Source organism: Delphinapterus leucas, chromosome 3, assembly GCF_059928025.1.
Source record: "Delphinapterus leucas isolate spDelLeu-1000000601 "Yukka" chromosome 3, BTC_Dleu_Yukka2, whole genome shotgun sequence".
In the NCBI taxonomy this organism is placed as follows: Eukaryota; Metazoa; Chordata; class Mammalia; order Artiodactyla; family Monodontidae; genus Delphinapterus; species Delphinapterus leucas.
In genome coordinates this window covers 139,317,312-139,337,401 of record NC_143131.1, presented here as the reverse complement: position 1 = coordinate 139,337,401, position 20,090 = coordinate 139,317,312, and the positions used below count along the sequence as shown (strand labels likewise).

General features: G+C 37.2%; 1 long non-coding RNA gene across 1 annotated transcript in view; it reads right to left on the bottom strand.

The window, feature by feature from the left end:
• Positions 1-230: 230 nt before the first annotated feature.
• Positions 231-20,090, bottom strand: part of LOC111185548 (uncharacterized) — a 519,315-nt gene continuing 499,455 nt past the window's right edge. Inside the window, exon 4 of the long non-coding RNA XR_002647573.2 lies at positions 231-1,557. This is a non-coding gene — a long non-coding RNA (uncharacterized LOC111185548). The remainder of the gene's footprint in view (positions 1,558-20,090) is intronic.

The window sequence follows — 20,090 nt, the reverse complement described above, 5'->3', positions numbered from 1 at the left end:
AGGGTGATCATGTCCCTGTACAACCACTTGCCTTGAGTGTGGATGGACCTGTGATCTGCTTCTAACCTACAGAATATGGCATAGGTGATGGGATATTCTTCCTGTTATTATGTCATGCTATATTGTAGAAAAAAAAAAAAAAAGAGGGATTATGCTGATGTAATTTCCCTAATCAGCTGATTCCACGGTAGCCAAAATGGATAATCATGGCTGAACCTGAACTAAACAGGTGACATTTTTAAAAAGGCCTAGGCATTGTCCACAGTCAGAGACTCTAAGCAACAGAGACTCTTGTCTGTTTCCATTTGCTGGCTTTGAAGGAGCAAATTACAATGAATTCTACAGCTTCAAGGAAATAAATTTTACATTGTTACCTAGTTAATAAGCTTTCAGATGAGACTGAGGCCCAGCTAACAACTTGGTTTCAGCCTTGTGAGATCCTTAGCAGAGGACCCTGCTAAGCCATGCCTGGGCTCCTTACACACAGAAACTCTGAGATAATAAATAGGGGTTTCCTTAAGTCAATAAATTTGTAGTAAGTTTTTATACAGCAGTAGAAAATGAACTCATCATATTATTTAACGTTGCAGTGCAATGTCCCTGACATCTTTATCCCATTGCCTTGCTTTATTTCTCTCCTTAGCACTCACTACCGTCTGACACTCTATATTTTGTACTTGTGTACTGTGTTTATCAACTCTCCACCCTCACTGAAATGTAAGTTCTATGCATATAGATATTTCTGATTACTTTTTCGCTGCTATAAAGCTAGAGCCTAGAAAAATGCCTTCACATAGTAAGTCAATAAATATTTGTTGAACGCATAAATAGATGGATGACATTTAACTGAGATAGAGGTTGCCAAAATGGCCAGCAGTAATATTATTAAAAAATTTTTATTGAAGTATAATTTACTTAAATTTACAGTATGACATTAGTTTCAGGTGTACAACATAGTGATTCAATATTTTTAGACTATACCCCATTTAAAATTATTACAAAATAATGACTGTATTTTCCTGTGCTGTACAGTATGCCTTTCTTTCTTATTTGTTTTATACACAGTAGTATGTATCTCTTAATCCTGTACCCCTGTCTTGCCCCTCTCCCCTTCCCTCTCTCACTGGTAACCACTAGTTCTCTACGAGTCTCCTTCTGTTTTGTTATGTTCTATCTTTGCTGTGTCTTTTAGATTCCACATGGAAGTGATAACATACGATATTTGTCTTTCTCCGACTTATTTCACTAAGCATAATATCCTCTAGGTCCATCCATGTTGTTGCAAAATAGCAGACTTTCATTCTTTTTTATGGCTTATTAATGTTGCTAAAAAATATTGCTATGATTTATGTCAAATAGTGGTCTACCTGGGCTTCCCTGGTGGCGCAGTGGTTGAGAGTCCGCCTGCCGATGCAAGGGACACGGGTTCGTGCCCCGGTCCGGGAAGATCCCACATGCTGCAGAGCGGCTGGGCCCATGAGCCATGGCTGCTGAGCCTGCGCATCCAGAGCCTCTGTTCCGCAACGGGAGAGGCCACAACAGTGAGAGGCCTGTGTACTGCAAAAAAAACCAAAAAAACAAAAAAAGTGGTTGACCTATGTTCTCTCCTAGGAATTTTATGGTTTCAGGTCTTACATTTAGGTCTTTAATCCATTTTGAGTTTTGTTTTTACACATGATGTGAGAAAATGTTCTAATTTCATTCTTTACATGTAGCTATCCAGTTTTCCCAGCACCACTTATGGAAGAGACTGTCTTTCTCCATTTTCTATTCTTGCCTCCTTTGTCATAGATTAATTAACTGTGAGTATGTGGAGTTTTTCCTGGGTTCTCTATTCTGTTCCATTGACCTATGTACCTTTTTTTTGGTACCAGTACCATGCTGTTTTGATTACTGTAGGTTTGTAGTATAGTGTGAAGTCAGGGACCATGATACCTCCAGCTTTGCTCTTTTTTTTTAGATTTCTTTGGCAATTCAGAGTCTTTTGTGGGTCTAAATAAATTTTAGGATGATTCGTTCTAATTATGTGAAAAATATGAGTACTTTGATAGGGAGTGCATTAAATCTGTAGATTGCTTTGGGTATATGGACATTTTAACAATATTAATTCTTTAAATCCAAGAGCATGGGATATCTTTCCATTTCTTTGTATCATCTCAAATTCCCTTTATCAATATTTTATAGATTTCACCTCCTTGGTTTATTCCTAGGTATTTTATTCTTTTCGATGCAATATTAAACAGGATTGCCTTCTCTCTTTCTCTTTCTGGTAGTTTATCGTTAGTCTGTAGAAAGCAATAGACTTCTTTATATTAATCTTGTATCCTGCCACTTTACTGAATTCATTTATTAGTTCTAATAGCTTTTTGATGGAGACTTTAGGGTTTTCTATATGTAGTATCAAATCATCTGTAAATAGTAACAGTTTTACTTCTTTTCTTGCAATATGAATGTCTTTTATTTAACTCTTCTTTTGCATGACTGCTGTGGCTACGACTTGCAATACTGTGTTAAATAGAAGTGGTATTAGTGAGCATCCTGTCTTGTTCCTGATTTTAAAGGAAAAGCTTTTAGCTTTTCACCACTGAGTATGATGTTAGCTGTGGTTTGTCATAAATGGCCTTTATTATATCCACATGTTTCCTCTGTACCCACTTTGATGAAAGTTTTTATCATAATGGATGTTGAATTTGTCAAATGCTTTTTCTGCATCTTTTAAGATGATCTTGTGATATTTATCCTTTTTATTAATGTGGTATATTACACTGATTTGTGTGTATTGAACATTCTTGCATCTGAGGAACAAATCCCACTTGATCATGGTGTATGATCCTTTTTATACACTGTTGAATTTGGTTTGCTAATACCTTGTTGAGGATTTTTACTTCTATATTAATCAGTGACATTGGCCTGTAATTTTCTTTTTTTGCAGTGTCTTTGTCTGGTTTCGGTATGAGGGTAGTGATGGCCTTGTAGAATGAGTTTGGGAGTGTTCCCTCCTCTTCAGTTTCTTTGGAATAGTTACAGAAGGATAGTTTTTTTTTGTTGTTTTTTTTTTAGCTCTTGTTTATATGTTTGATAGAATTCCCCTGTAGAGCTGTCTGGTCCTAGACTTTTGTTTGCTGGTAGGTTTTTTTTTTTTTCAGATTCAATTTCACTACTAGTGATTGGTCTCTTCAGGATGCTATTTCTTCCTGATTCAGTCCTAGAAGTTTGTATGTTTCTAGAAATTTGTCTTTTTTTTTCTAGGTTGTTCACTTTGTTGGTATATAACTGCTTGCAGTATTTTCTTTTTTTTTTGTATTTCTGTGATAATGGTTGTTATTTCTCCTCTTTTATTTCTTATTTTGCTTATTTGGGTCCTCTCTTTTTTTCTTGATGAACCTAGCTATAGGTTTATCAGTATGCCACTAAAATAACCAGTGGGTCAACGAAGACATCAAAGAGCAAATCAGAAAATACCTCGAGACAAATGAAAATGGAAACACAACTTTCCACGGGTTTGTGTTTTCCCATTTTTCTTCTTGTAATTGATTTCTAGTTTCATACTGTTGTAGTTTGGGAAAAAAATGCTTGATATCATTTCTGTCCTCTTAAAATTGATGAGAGTTGTTTTGTGGCCTAGCATGTGATCTATCCTGGAGAACTTTCCACATGCACTTGAGAAGAATATGTATTCTGGTGGTTTGGGGTGGAATGTCCTATAGATATCTATTCAGTACAACTGGTCTAATGTGTCAATATAAGACCACTGTCACCTTACTGATGTTCTTTCAGGATGCTCTGTCCATTGATGTATGTGGGATGTTAAAGTCCCATGCTATTATTATATAATTGTCAATTTCTCCCTTCACGTCGGTTAATATTTATATATTTAGGTGCTCCTGTATTGGGTGCATATATGTTAATAAGTATAATATCCTCTTCTTGTATTGATCCCTATGCCATTATGTAATGCCCTTCTTTGTCTTTTGTTACAGACTTTGTTTTAAAGTCTATTTTGTCTGATTTGAGTATTGCTACCCCTGATTTCCTGTTGTTTCCATTTGCATGAAATCTTTTTCCATCTCCTCATTTTCAGTCTGTGTCTTTAGCTCTAAAGTGAGTCTCTTATAAGCACCATTTAAATGGGTCTTTTTTTTTTTTTTAATCCAATCAGCCACGCTATGTCTTGATTGGAGCATTTAGTCCATTGGCATTTAAAATAATTATTGATAGGTATGTACTTTTTGCCATTTTGTTACTTGTTTTCTGGTTGTTTTTGTAGTTCTTATCTGTTATTTTCTTCTTTTAATTTCTTCTGGTTTGATGATTTTCTTTATTGGTATGCTTGTGTTCCTTTCTCTCTAGTTTTTGTGTCACTATTGTGGCATTTTGATTTGTGGTTACCATGGGGTTAGTATATGTTGACATATGACTATAGCTACTTGATTTAAGCTGAATAATCATTTAAGTTTAAGCACGTTCTAAAAGATCTGTTTACCCCTTCCCTCACATTTTGTGTTTTTGATGTCATATTTTACAATTTCATGTTTATCTCTTTAGTGATTATTTTAGTTATAGTTGATTTTATGGGTTTTTTTTTTTGTCTTTTAATCTTCATACTAGCCTATTTAAGTGGTTGTCCTAGCCTTTACTGTATGTTTGCCTTTACTAGTGGGATTTATTCCTTTCCTATAGGTACTTACCTTTTGTTACAGACTTTTTCACTTATAGAAAATCCTTTAACATTTCTTTTACAGTTGGTTCAGTATTGATGAATATTTTAAATTTTTGCTTTCCTGAAAAGTTCTTTATCTCTCCTTGTATTCTAAGTCATAGTCTTGCTGGGTAGAGTATCCAAGGTTGTATGTTTTTTCCCTTTCAACACTTAAAATATATGATGCCACTCCCTTCTGGCCTGCAAAGTTTCTGCAGAAAAATCAGTTTATAATTTTATGGGGTTCCCTTGTACATGGCTCTTTGTGGTTCTCTTGCTGCCTTTAGAATTCCCTCTTTAATACTTGCCATTTTAATTATAATTATGTCTTGATGTGGGTTTGTTTGGGTTCATCTTGTTTGGGACCCTCTGTGCTTCCTGTACCTGGATATCTTGTTTTCCTTCCTCAGGTTTGGGAGGTTTTCAGCCATAATTTCATCAAACATTTTTGACCTCTTTCTCTCTTCTCCTTCTGGGAGCCATGTAATGTGAATTTTAGTATGCTTGATGTTGTCCTAGAGGTCCCTTAAACTCTTCTCTTTTTTTAAAACCTGTTTTTCTTTATGCTGCTCTGTCTGGGTCCAATATTCTATCTTCTAGATCATGTATGAGGTCTTCTGTATCACCTAATCTATGTTAATCCCTTCTAGTATGTCTTTCATTTCAGTTATTGTATTTTCAGTTCTGACTGGTTCTTTTTATATTTATCTCTAGTTCTAGTTCTTTGTTTAAATTCTCACTGTGTTCATTTATTCTTTTCCCTAATTTAGTTAGCATTCTTACTTACAATGCTTTGAACTCTTTCTCTGGTGAATTATTTATTTCTGTTTCATTAGTTGTTTTTCCAGCAGTTTTTTCTTCTTCCAATTGAAACAAATCCCCTCTCTTATTTTGCTTAACTTTCTCTGTCTCTATCAAATTAGGTGAAAAAGTCACCTACTGCAGTCTTGAAGGGTTGTTCTTATGTGGGAATATCCCCATACAGTCTGCATGTGCCCAGTGGCTTTGGTGGGAGACATGGATCTGACATGAGCATGAGTCATGTCTTTCCCTAGGTTGCTACCACCTGGCTAGGAGGTAGGGCTGGAGATGGAGTGGCTAGGGCTAGAGCCAGATATGAGCCAAGGCTTTTCCTCTGCTCAATAGCCAGCACCACCCTATTGGGGATAGGGGTAGGTAGTAAGTTGCTGGAGCAGAAGCCCTGAGGGTGGGTCCAGGCTGGCTCCATTCCCTTTAAGTGTGTGGTCTCTCCCCTCCTAGCACTGGCACCCTCACCCTAGAGGGGAGCAGTGCTGGAGCAAGAGGAGCTGGTGCAGGTGTTTGGCATGGGTTTGAGCGTGGGTTTTGGTGGCCCTGGCTGCTGTCAGGGCCCAGGACCATTTCTGATAGCTGCCTCAGTAAGCACCAGTAATGGCTGCCCTCCCACCAGCTGAGATGCCACTTCAGGCCTGAGTTGCATTGTCCCTCACAATGGAGCTCTCCCCTTGGCCCCTGTAGCCCTTGCCCTAGTGTGGACCTGCGTGGTGAAGCCAGTGGGACCAAAGCGGGCACTCAGCTCAGGCTGAGGTGCCTGGGCAGTTGCAGGCAACTGGCCAATGTCCTGTGCAGTTTCAATTCACCCTCTGTACCTTGCGTCGGGAGTAACGAAGCATGCCTGTGTTCCTCATGGGCAGAGTCCAGGCTTCCCCCAGCCTTCCTGTTAGTCTCACCAGCCCTCCAACCAGCCAAGGGGACTTTATCTTCCTGGTGTTAGATTCCAGCACTGGAGAGCCCAATGTGTGGCTCAAACCACTCACTCACCAGGGCGGATCTCTGCCCATGTAATCCCCCTCCTGAGTTCCATCTCGGGGGCACAGGTCTTGACTTGATGGCTTCTTTTCCCTTGACACCAATTCCATGTGGATATTTCTTACAGCCTTGGTTGTAGAAGACTCTTTCTGCCAGTCTCCAGTTAGTTTTCAGTGAGAATTGCTCCACATGTAGATGTATTTTTGATGTGCTCCTGGAGGGAGTTGAGTTCCGTGTCCTCCCACTCCACCAGCTTGATCGTGCCCCCTATTTTGATACATCACTTTTACTTCTCAGGTTCTGTTCAAGCTTTGTTGACATGTATTTCTGAAAGGCCTGGGGCTAGGGAACAAAGACTTTTATAGGTACAAAGAAAATGATCTTACAGTGTCCCATTCAGTGTTTGGTGTTATAAGATAGTACAAAGCATCCCTTTGTTTATATGTCCATGTAAAATTTGAGGTGCCTTGAAGTGATTCTGGAGATTTGAAATGATATTCTGTGTAGATCACTCTGTAATATAGATCTCAAAGCTTAGGACCTGGAGTATATGAAACATTTTAGGGAAATATCTGTACATTGAACCCTGAGCATAAGGGAAGAATCATGCTGACTAGATAGGCTACTTTGTCAAGAATCTAGACCAACAAGGTTTGGTACCAAAGTGGGTGCTACTGTTTACTGTGTGACATGGAGAAGATTCAAAAATTATCTGCAAGAGTTTACTGTAATATCAACTCATAACAATGTTACAGGCTTTTCCTGAGGATCAATAGAGGTAGTACATGAGTACAGCATAGAGACAACATGGTTTAATGGTTTGGGGCTCCAGCTCTGGACTGAGGCTGCCAAGATTAAACCCGCTATACTTTCACTTACTAGTTGTGTGACTTTGAGAAAGTGATTTAATCTCTCTGTGCCTGATTTTCTGATCTAGAAACTGAGGATTGTTTTTGTCTTACAGAGATATGAAAATTAAATGAGATAATGCATGTAAAAAGCCAAGGCAGATACTAGAGTATAATGAATGTTCTGTAGATGTATTTCTTTTCTTTTGTTTCATTTTACATATGAAAATGCTTTATGAAAGGAAGGACTTTATTAATGAAAAATATTATTAGTTAAGACATCTATTAATTCTTATTCCAGTAAGGAATATAATGTGCAATATAATACTTTTTATCACACCCTGATTACAAAATATTTTCTCTAAATACTTTTTTCTTTAAGTACAAAAATGCATTTAGAATGAGTTTCAAAGGAAGAGTTTCTATTTAAATTTAATGTGATGCAGCCACAGGTTTTCTTTTTGGCAATATCTTATTTCATTTTTAGCTTTCACTTAATTCCTTATACTTTATTTTGTGGATTCATTACTATGCAAATACATATGCACTATATTCAAGTACATGCTTTGAGGATTATGTTACGTTATATCATTTCACAAGTAAACAGCTTGCATCCAGTTTTCTCAAATTACAAGTGCTTTATATAGGTTGATACAAGTTACTGAGTCCAGTCAATAACCAAGATCTCTCCTGTGAACTAGGAAAGCACTATACTAATTCTCCACAGGTATTAATGATAAAAATTTTGTAAGATATCAATTACATTACTAAAAAGATGTATATTGGCTACTGATTTGCATAAAAATATAGCTTAAAATCAACTGAAAATCTATATTATAAGATTATTATGATTGTTCTGATTTTTCAGTTTATAAATTAAGTTCTCCTTTCTTCATCCTGGTGTTGTTTTTGTGCCATTTTAAATTATTTGGTAATATCCCCAGATAGTATAAAATAGAAAAGAATTAGAAATGAAAGAAATAATGTTAAAAGCCATTTCATTTTTTACTTTCATCAGGACAGATAAAATGTTGGAAGGGAAAGAGCTAAAACAAATTGTTTTAAAGACTTAATTATTGATTTCATCTTTCAAAGCTTTAGGTAAAGAGGTGTTCAGAAGAGATAGTTATTCAGCCACTTATTCTGAAGCAAAAAAATAGGTTATTTTGCCTTCATTGACAAGACTTCAAATATTAAACACCAGCATATTGAGATTTCTCAGATAGCTCAAAGTTTATTAGAATAGAATGGAATAGAATAAGTCAGAATATGTAAGACGTGTTCTCTTTAGCTAAATAGCAATTAAGTCTTATGAATTACTTTCAAACTGAGTCTTAGTTTCAAACCAAGACTGGCAACATATTTAAAATTAAATAGTTCTGTGGTGATTCTTTTTAATCCTAACAATATGAAGAAATACCAGCATATATTTAAAGTATTTAAAAGATCTTACTGTGTGGACTTTTACTGACTCATTTTGCCCATTATTGAGAACAGTGTCAGGCACGTACTAAGTGCCCATTAAATATCTGTCTAATTGAATGAATGTTATTCTTAATAATATTAGGAGTTTTTTTGTTTGGGGCTTTTTGTTTATTTGTTTTGTTGTTGTTGAATTTAACCCAGTAAGAATTTACATTCCAGGGAACAGAAATATCTATAAAACTAAATGAGATGATACCACCTATCATTTAAATGTTTCCTCTTTTTGGGTTTCCTTTCCTGTACACACACATAGTACAGTTGTTATTACTACTATTGATAGTAACCTTCAGTTTTCTTTTGCTATGTGAGTAGTGAGCTAAATACTTCACCACAGTTACCTGATTTCATGTTCAAGCTCAGTTTGGGGGATGTTTATATGCAGTATAAATCAGAACACCTTAAATAATTATAAGTAACCTGGTAATATTTTCTGTGCTAAACTTAAATGTTTCATACATACATTTTTGTACATGCCTGGAAAATTAAAACTTAGGGAAGTTATATACTGAATTGTGTCCCTCTTCACAAAATTCCTATGTTGAAATTGTAAATCCTAATACCTCAGAATATGACCATATTTGGACATAGTGTATTTACAGAGGTAATTAGGTTAAAATAAGGTCATTAGGGTAGGCCTTAATCCAATATGTCTAATGTCATTAAAAGAAGAGGAGATTTGGACACATAGACGCATACAGGGAAGAGTAAGTGAAGACACAGGGAGAAGATGGCCATCTCTAAGCCAAGGAGAGAGTCTTGGAACAGATCCTTCCCTTATGGCTGTCAGAAAGAACCAACTCTGCTGACACTCTGATCTCAAACTTCTAGCTTCCAGGCCTGTGAGAAAATAAATTTCTGTTGTTTAGCCACCCAGTCTGTGGCACTTTGTTACAGCAGCCCTAGTAAACTAAAACAGAAATAAATGTCATTATATAAATGACTCATGTTTAAATTTTTCATTTTCTTATAGTGTTTTCTCTTCCTTAACCTAGTTCCAGATTAAGGAAGCTTTGCTGATAGAATACTGCTTTTTAGTTCCAGTGTGTAGAATCTTCCATTCTCTGTGACTTCCTGCTCAGTTGCTGGCAGATCTATGCAAAGTTAATGTGATGGCAGTGGCTTGCACATACAGTAAGTGACATTATCAAGTAGTCAATAAAATGACACAGTTTTTTCAAATGTAATACCAATTTTGGGATATAAGAACATTGTTAATACAATAGAAGAACCATTAGCACATACAACAGCTTTGCTTTATTAACATCACTGTTCATGTTAGCAATTTTGATCTAATTTAAGTGATGTCCCCATTATGGTGGCAAATTGTGTTTTCATTAATACAGTGGAAAAGCCATTAATATGAAAATTGCTCATTCAGAATCATATTAGTGAAGTGCTTATCTTATTATCACCAAGCCAATTCTAACCTAGGTGCTAATAAGCAATCTGAGTTGAAGCATCCCATAGCAAAGGCATCATCATACTGCTTTAGGAGGCTCTTATTGGCTTTCTTATGGTTTCTTGAAACCTTTTACTGCATTATTTAAAAAGTTATGTAAATTAATGTCAACACTGTTGTTAGTTTATTTCTGAATCTTATTCTATAAATTTTATATAAAGACACATACATCCTACAACTTCACATTTGGATATCCTAATTACATCCCTGCGTATCTTCAGAATATTAATCCAGTAGTGTGTATAGGTTTGGGTTCCTTTGTTTTAAGCAACAGAATATAACTACCTTATGCAAAGAAACATACTGAAATGGCTATGTGGGAGTTCACAGAATAAACAGGTGGGACTTGCTTAGAATTAGGAAACAGATTTCTAGAGGGCTCTAGAAAGTGAACCAGACCAATGATCATTCTAGCAACAATGGTTGGGTCAGTTTGCTGTGTCAGAATAAATATTTTCATCCTTCCTCCTGTTTTTGTATCAATCCACAGGCCTCAAGTCCTGTGGCAGATAACCTGAATAACTTAGCTTAGGTTTTGCGTCTGGCTGCCTCTTATTCTAGGGTAACCGGGAGGGTCTGTTTACTTTTGTATCTATCCTGTAAGACCACACGAAATATGGGAGAGGAAATCTTACCCCACTAATAACTGTGGTGCTATTGAGAAAGAAGTAATTGGAATGTAGCCAAAAACATCCCACTGTAGTTATCAAATATATGATGAGTATTCTACCTTATAGGGAAACTGTGGTAGACATTACTTCTACTCATAATTACCTGGCTCTCTGAAACTTTCATCCTCTGGAATCACGGCCATGTGAGTTGTTTCAGCCAAGGATATGTGAGCAAAAGTGAGGTGTGTTTCACAACTCCATCTCAATTTTTAATTACCGGTGCTCAACTCCTCAATTTTCCTTTCGCTACCACTAAAACCAACAACCTTCCAGATGGTAAAGCCTCTGTCAGTTGGGGTCCCAGAAAGCAGCAATGTAAAGTAGAGGTCTTCACTAAAGGTAGTAACGTACAACAAAAACAAAAAACAAACATTGTCAAAGTCACAGATATATTGTGGGTTTTGTTACCCAGCCTATCCTGGGGACATATGTGGTATGGCAGAAGGAATGTAAATATTGTTAAAATATAAGCTCTGATTGTTATTGAATATGTGTCCCTGGGGAATTTTTAAAATTTCTCTGTGTATCTCTTTCTTCATTTATAAAATGGGAGAATAGTTCCCAACAGCATGGGTAGGATGTTATGACATTACCTACAGCCTACAGAGTAAGAAGAAAAGAAGGCTAAAGTCAGAACACTGGGAAATATCAGTAAAGTAGTAGAAAAAATAGGTTGTTTAAGGAGACTGGAGATGAACAACTAGAGGGTTAAGAGTAAAACTAAGAGAGGAGAGCTACAGAATAAGAGAGAAATGCTTCAGAAACAACAAGGTATGAAATGTGTCCATAATATGACAACTAAGAGATAATCGATGACTTTATCAATAGCAATAGACTACTTTGTATTTGTTCCAAGAGGGTACGAGGTACTTTATATTAAAATATTAAGTAAGAACTAAGCACACCATGAAAACAGGGAAAATGGAAAATATTTAAGTTGTAGTGGGGGAGGGGAGGGAAAGCATACAAAAGGAGGAAAGCTGAGACTATAACTTATCAAGAATATCTCTGAGCATTTTGATAAACCTGTTAAAAAAGAAACATGATGCATCACAATGAGTCGTATAAGTAAAACAAGATAAATTTTGTGGAACTATTTTCACACAGATCTCTACCATAGGGATCCTAAAGTAACTTAAAAGATGGTGACCTTCTCAAGCAGTTGTTTGCCACATGACTTACTTCCACTGTTCCAAAATTTGTTTGCTAAATGGAAATCAGCATTATGTGGTAGCATTTCAGTGAAATGCCTATAATCGTATAAGGTTCCAATTCTTGGTGAATTTAGAGATTTGTTGAACTAACTATGCTAAACACTAAGATGTGTCTGACATTAAAAAAATGTTTTAAGTTAGTTTTCAGCATCTCCAGAATGAATTTGGATCTTGTCTTGGCCAGATAACTTAGTTATTCTGAAAAAAATACATCAATTTCTTACACCAAAATCTGTGTTAAAAATTCCTAAAACCTTCCCATTTATACCTTGCACCATAGTTGGGTTAAGAACTTTAATGAATTCCTCCCTGAATGATAATGGTCTTGGGAACACCATGTTTTCTGACTCATTTTCTCCATTTCTATGATGGGAAAAAAATTCCAATCTCTTTTGAATAAAAGATCAAGCACACTCCCTGAGTATAAATTACCCAGTCTTTAAGAGTATAAATTCAATCATGAGGAAATGCATTAGACCACCTACAACTTCTTATGCCTCATGTCCTTTAAAAGAGAGCTAATTTATAATAGTTTGTGATTGTTCTATAATTTCTTTTGAACAAACTTAAAATTTTTTTCTCTATACTTCAATACAATCTCTTCATCCCCTTAAAGGATTTAGTTTTGGATTAAAATCTTCCAGGTGTGTGTGTGTGTGTGTGTGTGTTGCATTAAGTTAATAGCAGTGATACAATATACTTTATGAAAGTGAAAAAGAGAAATAGTTACCTTTTACTTTCCCACAGAGACAGTATGAATTAAGTGAAATGTGTCCCTCTGTGTATTTATTTCCAACTTAGATTGGAGTTCTTTCATCTTTTTTTATCATGTGTACACATATCTCATGCTATGTAATGAGGCTGATCCAACCAATCAACCTTTTTAGACGTACACTGTGTTTTCAATGCAGGCACTGTAAGGGAGCAGGATTTCAGCTTGGAGCCTTGACTAGGATCATCCCAGGGTGGGGACCAATCACTATGTCAAGTGTTGGGACTTTATTGCTGGTCACTGAAGGAGATGGTCATGTAGACCCTGTGATCTTAAGATTTTCCCTTCTCTTTTAGGGGACAGATGTGTCATCCAAGTCCCAGGAATAATGGGGTACATAAACTACAGATCAGGGGCAGCTGTGTTCAGAAAGATTAAGTCCACATCAGCATCATATCCAGTGTATTCTAGACCACCCACAGGTCATTCTTTCCTTCACCCTCTCTGGATTGCCTCCAAATATATTTTTTAATGAGATTTTCATTGAATTTTAAATCAACATGCCAACTTAAAGAGAGCAGGTAGTAAAAAAATGTAATGGAATTACAAAGTGGAAAGTATGATAGTCATTGGCTGTTGAAATTAGATTTTATTACTAGGTTTATTTCTTGTAGGAGGCAGAAGATATGGTATATGTTCTTATTTTGAAATTAAAGTAAAATATTAACCAACTTTCAGGGGGCAGGGTAGAGGAGCATTTTTCAGTTAATGTCCTGTTGCCCAGTAAAGCTTTTCTTTTCCTTTGGGCAGTATGTTACTGTTTCATGGGATTTTTTGTTTGTTTGTTTGTTTTGTTTAGTTTTTTTACCTGTTGCTGGTGCTGTTATTATCCCTTGGTGAATGTTTCCCATCCAGGATTTAGCCTATTATTCCTGAGGACAGGTATTCAAATCTCTGCTTACTTTAAACATAGATACATTGGAGCTTTTTTACTCCTCTTGGATTTTCTCACCAACTTCCTAAAAATTGGGAATTCAGCATGTCCTACTCTTTTCAGTCCTATAGCAGAAAATTACCAGCAAAACTGGTTACTGGAAAGACATATGGTTCACAAGCTATTAAACTTCAAGCTGAGGTTTCCTGAGAGTTTCTTTCAAGATTCTTGATAGCAAAGTTTGCCTAAGTTTATTGAAACTCTTCTATTATTATCTCCTGGAAAAAAGTATATCCTTCTACTACAGATAACATTACTGGATAGTTTTGCAAAAATAGAAGCTGCCTTTATCAGTTTCTTTAATTGAGTGTTTATTATCTACAAAGACCAAATTTCAGAACTATGGAAGAATACAATATCCAAACAAGTTTGTTGGAGAGGGAAAAATGCAGTCCTGTTGATCCTTAGGATTAGAAAATAATTTATTAAAATGTGAGTGGTTGTGTATTTGGGTGTCTGCTCATTGAAGCTCTTTTAAGTAGGTTTTTTTTTTAAAGACATAGCTTTTCTGTGTGTGGACTAACTTCTGAACTTTCGAACTTAAATTATATTGTTTTCAGGCTTTTCTTACCATAAACTTTGTTGTTGTGTCTCCTGTTATGCCTCCTGTTACTTTTTCTGATTCTATATACCTTCATTAAATACTTTGGTCACCCACATAATAACAGAATCAGACTCAGGGCAAGGATTTGAGAGTAAGAAGTTCATTTTGGAGGTGATTTCGGGAGCAATGGTAGGAAAGTAGGAATTAGGAAAGTGAGATATGAAAGGGAAATAAGCCAAAAAAGGATGAATTAAAGAACCAGATACTGTCATTGACTGGGGCTAAATCCTGTTGGGGACCTCAGGGAGATGGAATAGAAGTGCTTCAGAGCTGTTTCACTCCAACGGTGTGGAATTTGTATTCAAGAATCCCTAAGGAGCAAATAGAATCCCTAACGAGCAAACACAATCCCTAATCAACCTGTCAATGGTTTTGCTGCTACTTTCTCAGTCACATATTGGGTAGGTTTCTTTTATATTGGAAGGAAATCCTAGAAGATGCAACTTGAACTGGCTTAAGCAATAAGGATTTTTTTTTTTTTTTTTCGGTATGAGGGCCTCTCACTATTGTGGCCTCTCCCGTTGCGGAGCACAGGCTCCGGACGCGCAGGCTCAGCGGCCATGGCTTACGGGCCCAGCCGCTCTGCGGCATGTGGGATCTTCCTGGACCGGGGCACGAACCTGTGTCCCCTGCATTGGCAGGCAGACTCTCAACCACTGCACCACCAGGGAAACCCAGGATTTTTTTTTTTTTAATTCACAAAACTAAAATGTGCTATGAGAGTTCTAACTTCAGGTATGGGTGAAGTGCAGTAAGCCAAAGTTGTTCTTCAGTGGACCACTGGGATGGAAAGCACCAAATTTGGTTAGACCTATTTTTAAGTGTTGATAGAGGTGGGAAAGGGTAAGAAGGAATACAGTGGCCCACTGAAGAACAACTCTGGCTTCCAAATTCTCTCTATCCCCAATTTGGAATAGTGTAGTCATGTCTAGGGTTTTATTTTAACTATTTGGGGAAATAAGGATTTTTTTACGCTAATTCGAAGCTGTGAGTATAATGCCTAGAACTCATGGTTGCCATCTTGGCACTGTAAGGAGATAGTCTATCTGAGACAGACACTGTCACTGACAAATAGGATGGTCTTATTCTCTAGACCCAAGTCATGAACCTACCCTGGCAGTGATTGGGTGTGTAGGGGCCAGTAAGGGAAAGTAAAGTGGGGTGGAGTCTAGCTGTTCCAGAGATCATGGATTGAGATGGGGAGCATGGGTCAGTTCGAGTTGTATTTTCTATCATTTGATTCTCCAGATGAAAATCAAGGGGCATTTATGAAAAGAAGACAGTATGGGTTCTGACTAGCATAGTAAGTGTCTGTCTATCTAAGAGTAGAGCCAAGAGATGGGAGAGCAAAGTATGAAGGTTGATAAACATGAAATAAGTCCTTGAGTAAATGTAGTAAGTGTCTGTCTGTGCAGTAGAGCATATCCTACCATGGGTTTTGACTGTCTATCCTCAATTTGGAAATGGTCCCCACAAACAAACCTCTCAGTAGGTTCCCTAGCCCACAATTGGGATTTGTACACTCCCCAAATTATAACTCCCATTTTGGGCTGTTTAAGAACACATCATTGTCAATACATTAAAAAAAAGACTGATAATTCTATAACTTTTAAGTTATATTAAATTTAAACCAAGCACCAGAAGCTACCTACCCATGTGTGAATTACTTCTACTCACAAAGTGATACCTAAGTTCAAAAACAATTCTTGTAGAAAATTGTTTTCCAATGGGTTAGGTGGTTTTTCAATGAAATTAAAAGGAACTTGATAATTGTTTTTATTTATAAATAGTCTAAAAAGTTCTTCAAATAGAGAATTTCCTAAATGTCTATCAGGTGTTATTTATTACTCCCCACATCTTCATGCTATAGTAATATCATTAGTCAAGCCATCATTTAAGATTTATAAACTTAAATCCCTATCACAGAATCTGGTAAACTCAGTGTCTCACAATATCTTTGGAGTTTCTGGGGAGTAACAAGTATCATTGACTTCAACACTTCATTGCTGTTGACTCATTCCCTGATCCTGGGTGAATTCCTTTTCCTTTGCTTTGCATCTCACTTCTTGCTTATGACGCCTCTGCTGGACTGTGACCCAGTTTCTTCATTTCCTGAAGTACCACACAAGGCTGAGGAAATAGCAGAATTCTGCTAAGTTTAGGGTAGACATTCTCAAACTTGAGCACACATTATAATCCTCTGGTGGGCTTGCTGAACCCAGATTTCTGAGCCCCATCCCCAGAATTTCTGGTTCTCCTGAGAACTGGCATTTCTAATAAGGTCCTGCATAATGCTGGGGCTGCTGGTCAGAGGATCACACTTTGAGAACTGCTTGTTTACAGTAATAAGGCAGAGTCGGGGAGGGTTGCATTACTATGCAGGTAACATAAAATTGAAAAATTAGACTTTCTAATTTTAAAAGTCCTCAACCATATCCACCTTCAGGAATTTCTCAGTACTCATATTCTAAGTAGAGAACAAGTCTTCTCAATCTTTTCTCTCCTTCCCTCCTTCCCTGGTTCCTTTACACCTTTCTAAAGGACTGGCTTGGGAAACCCAGAACTCCTCTTACTTTATTATATAAAACACTTGAGTTATTGTCATCTTTTGGCTCAAACCTGGTCTTTCCTGGCCAAGCCTCTGGGCGATTGATTTTTCTGAACTATTTTGCTAAACAAAGAAGGTTCTTTCCTATTTACATATTTCTGTGACTGGCTCTTCAACTAATAGTTTTAGTCTCTCAAGTATATTATATTTTGTAATAGATTTATGAAACAGAAAGCAAAAGTTCCTAATAATTCAAGTCCTTGGTGTGTCTTTAGCTAGTTTAGAAATTTTTATTTTCATTGCATGTATCATTTATTGTATGGCTATGGTCATGATAATAAATATTGACTAAATTAACATATACACGAATTAATAAATTTTTTTTATGTTGGAATATAGTTGATTGACAATGTTGTGTTATGTTCAGGTGTACAGCAAAGAGATTCAGTTACACATGTGCCTATTTTTTTCAAATTATTTTGCCATTTAGGTTATTACAGAATATTGAGCAGCGTTTCCTGTGCTATAGAGTAGGTCCTTGTTGGTTGTCTTTTTTTTTTTTTTTTTTTTTTTTTGCGGTACGCGGGCCTCTCACTGTTGTGGCTTCTCCCGTTGTGGAGCACAGGCTCCGGACGCACAGGCTCAGTGGCCATGGCTCACGGGCCTAGCCGCTCCGTGGCATGTGGGATCTTCCCGGACTGGGGCACGAACCCGTGTCCCCTGCATCGGCAGGCGGACCCCCAACCACTGCGCCACCAGGGAGGCCCTGGTTGCCTATTTTAAATATAGCAGTATGTATATGTAAATCACAAACTCCCAATCTATCCCTCCCTCACAGCCTTACCCCTGGTAACCATAAATTTGTTCTATAAGTCGGTGAGTCTGCTTCTGCTTTGTAAGTTCATTTGTATCATTTTTTCTTTAGATTTCACATATATGCAATATCATATGATATTTGTCTTTCTCTGACTTACTTTACTTGGTATGATAATCTCCAGGTCCATCCATGTTGCTGCAAATGGCATTATTTCATTCTTTTTTATGGCTGAGTAATATTCCATTGTATATATGTACCACATCTTCTTTATCCATTCATCTGTTGATGGACATTTAGGTTGTTTCCATGTCTTGGCTATGTAAATAGTACTGCTGTGAACACTGGGGTGCATGTATCTTTTCAAAGTATGGTTTTCTGCATATACATGCCCAGGAGTGGGATTGCTGGGTCATATGGTAGCTCTAGTTTTAGTTTTTGAAGGAACATCTATACTGTTCTCCATAATGGTTGTAACAATTTACATTCCCACCAACAGTGTAGAAGGGTTCCCTTTGCTCCACATACATTTACTGTTTGTAGACTTCTTGATGATGGCCATTCTGACTGGTGTGAGGTGGTACCTCATTGTAGTTTTGATTTGCATTTCTCTAATAATTAGCGATGTTGAGCATCTTTTCATGTGCCTCTTGGCCATCTGTATGTCTTCTTTGGAGAAATGTCTATTTAGGTCTTCTTCCCATTTTTCAATTTGGTTGTTTGTTTTTAATTTTTTTTTTTTTTTGATACTGATCCACATGAGCTGTTTATAGATTTTGGAGATTAATCCTTTCTCAGTCGCATCCTTTGCAAATATTTTCTCCCATTCTATGGGTGGTCTTTTCATTCACTTTTTGGTTTTCTTTGCTGTGCAAAACCTTTTGAGTTTAATTAGGGTCCCATTTGTTTATTTTTGTTTTTATTTCCATTACTGTAGGAGATGGATTGGAAAAGATCTTGCTACAATTTATGTCAGAGAGGGTTCTGCCCATGTTTTCTTCTAAAAGTTTTATAGTATCTGGTCTTACAAGTCTTTAATCCATTTTGAGTTTATTTTTGTGTATGGTGTAAAAGAATGTTCTACTTTCATTATTTTACATGTAGTTATCCAGTTTTCACAGCACCACTTATTGAAGAGATAGTCTTTTCTTCATTGTATAGTCTTGCCTCCTTTGTTGTAGATTGTTTGATCATAGGTGCATGGGTTTATTTCTGGGCTTTCTATCCTCTTCCATTGATCTATATTTCTGTTTTTGTGCCAGTACCACACTGTTTTGATGACTGTAGCTTTGTAGTATAGTGTGAAGTCAGGGAGCCTGATTCCTCCAGCTCCATTTTTCTTGCTCAAGAGTGCTTTGGCTATTCGGGGTCTTTTGTGTTTCCATACAGATTTTAATATTTTTTTGTTCTAGTTCTGTGAAAAATGCCATTGGTAATTTGATAGGGATTTCACTGAACCTGTAGATTGCCTTTGGTGGTATAGTCATTTTGACAATATTGATTCTTCCAAACCAAGAACATGGTATATCTTTCCATCCGTTTGTGTCATCTTCAATTTCTCTCATCAGCATCTTACAGTTTTCTGCATACAGATCTTTTGCCTCCTTAGGTAGGTTTATTCCTAGGTATTTTATTCTTTTTGATGTGATGGTAAATGGGATTTAAAAAAAAACTTTCTCTTTCTGATCTTTCATTATTGTATAGACATTCAAGAGAGTTCTTGCTTCTGCTATCTGCCCCCTGGTGAATGAGGCTGGTCTACGAGGCTTGTGTAGGCTTCCTGATGGAAGGAACTGGTTCCTGCCCACTGGTAAGTAGACCTGGGTCTTGTCCCTCTGGTGGGTTGTGCTGTGTCAAGGGGTGTGTTTAGTGGGCAGCTGTGTGCTCAGGAAGACTGCTGTGTTCCCGCCCTGTTGGTTGTTTGGCCTGAGGCATCCCAGTAATGGAGCCTACAGGCTGTTGGGTGGGGCCAGGTCTTAGTGAGAAAATGGCAGCCTCCAAGAGTACTCCCCAGAAGTACCGCCACCAGTGTCTTTGTCCCTGCAGTGAACCACAGCCACCCCTTGCCTCTGCAGAAGATCCGTAATACCAGCAGATAGGTTTGGCCCAGGCTTTTATGAGGTCACTGCTTTCTGCCCTGGGTCCTGGTGTGCTTGAGAACTTGTGTGCACCCTCAAAGAGTGGAGTTTCTGTTTCCCCCACTCCTATGGAATTCCCAAGATCAGACCCCACTGGCCTTCAAAGCCAGATTCTC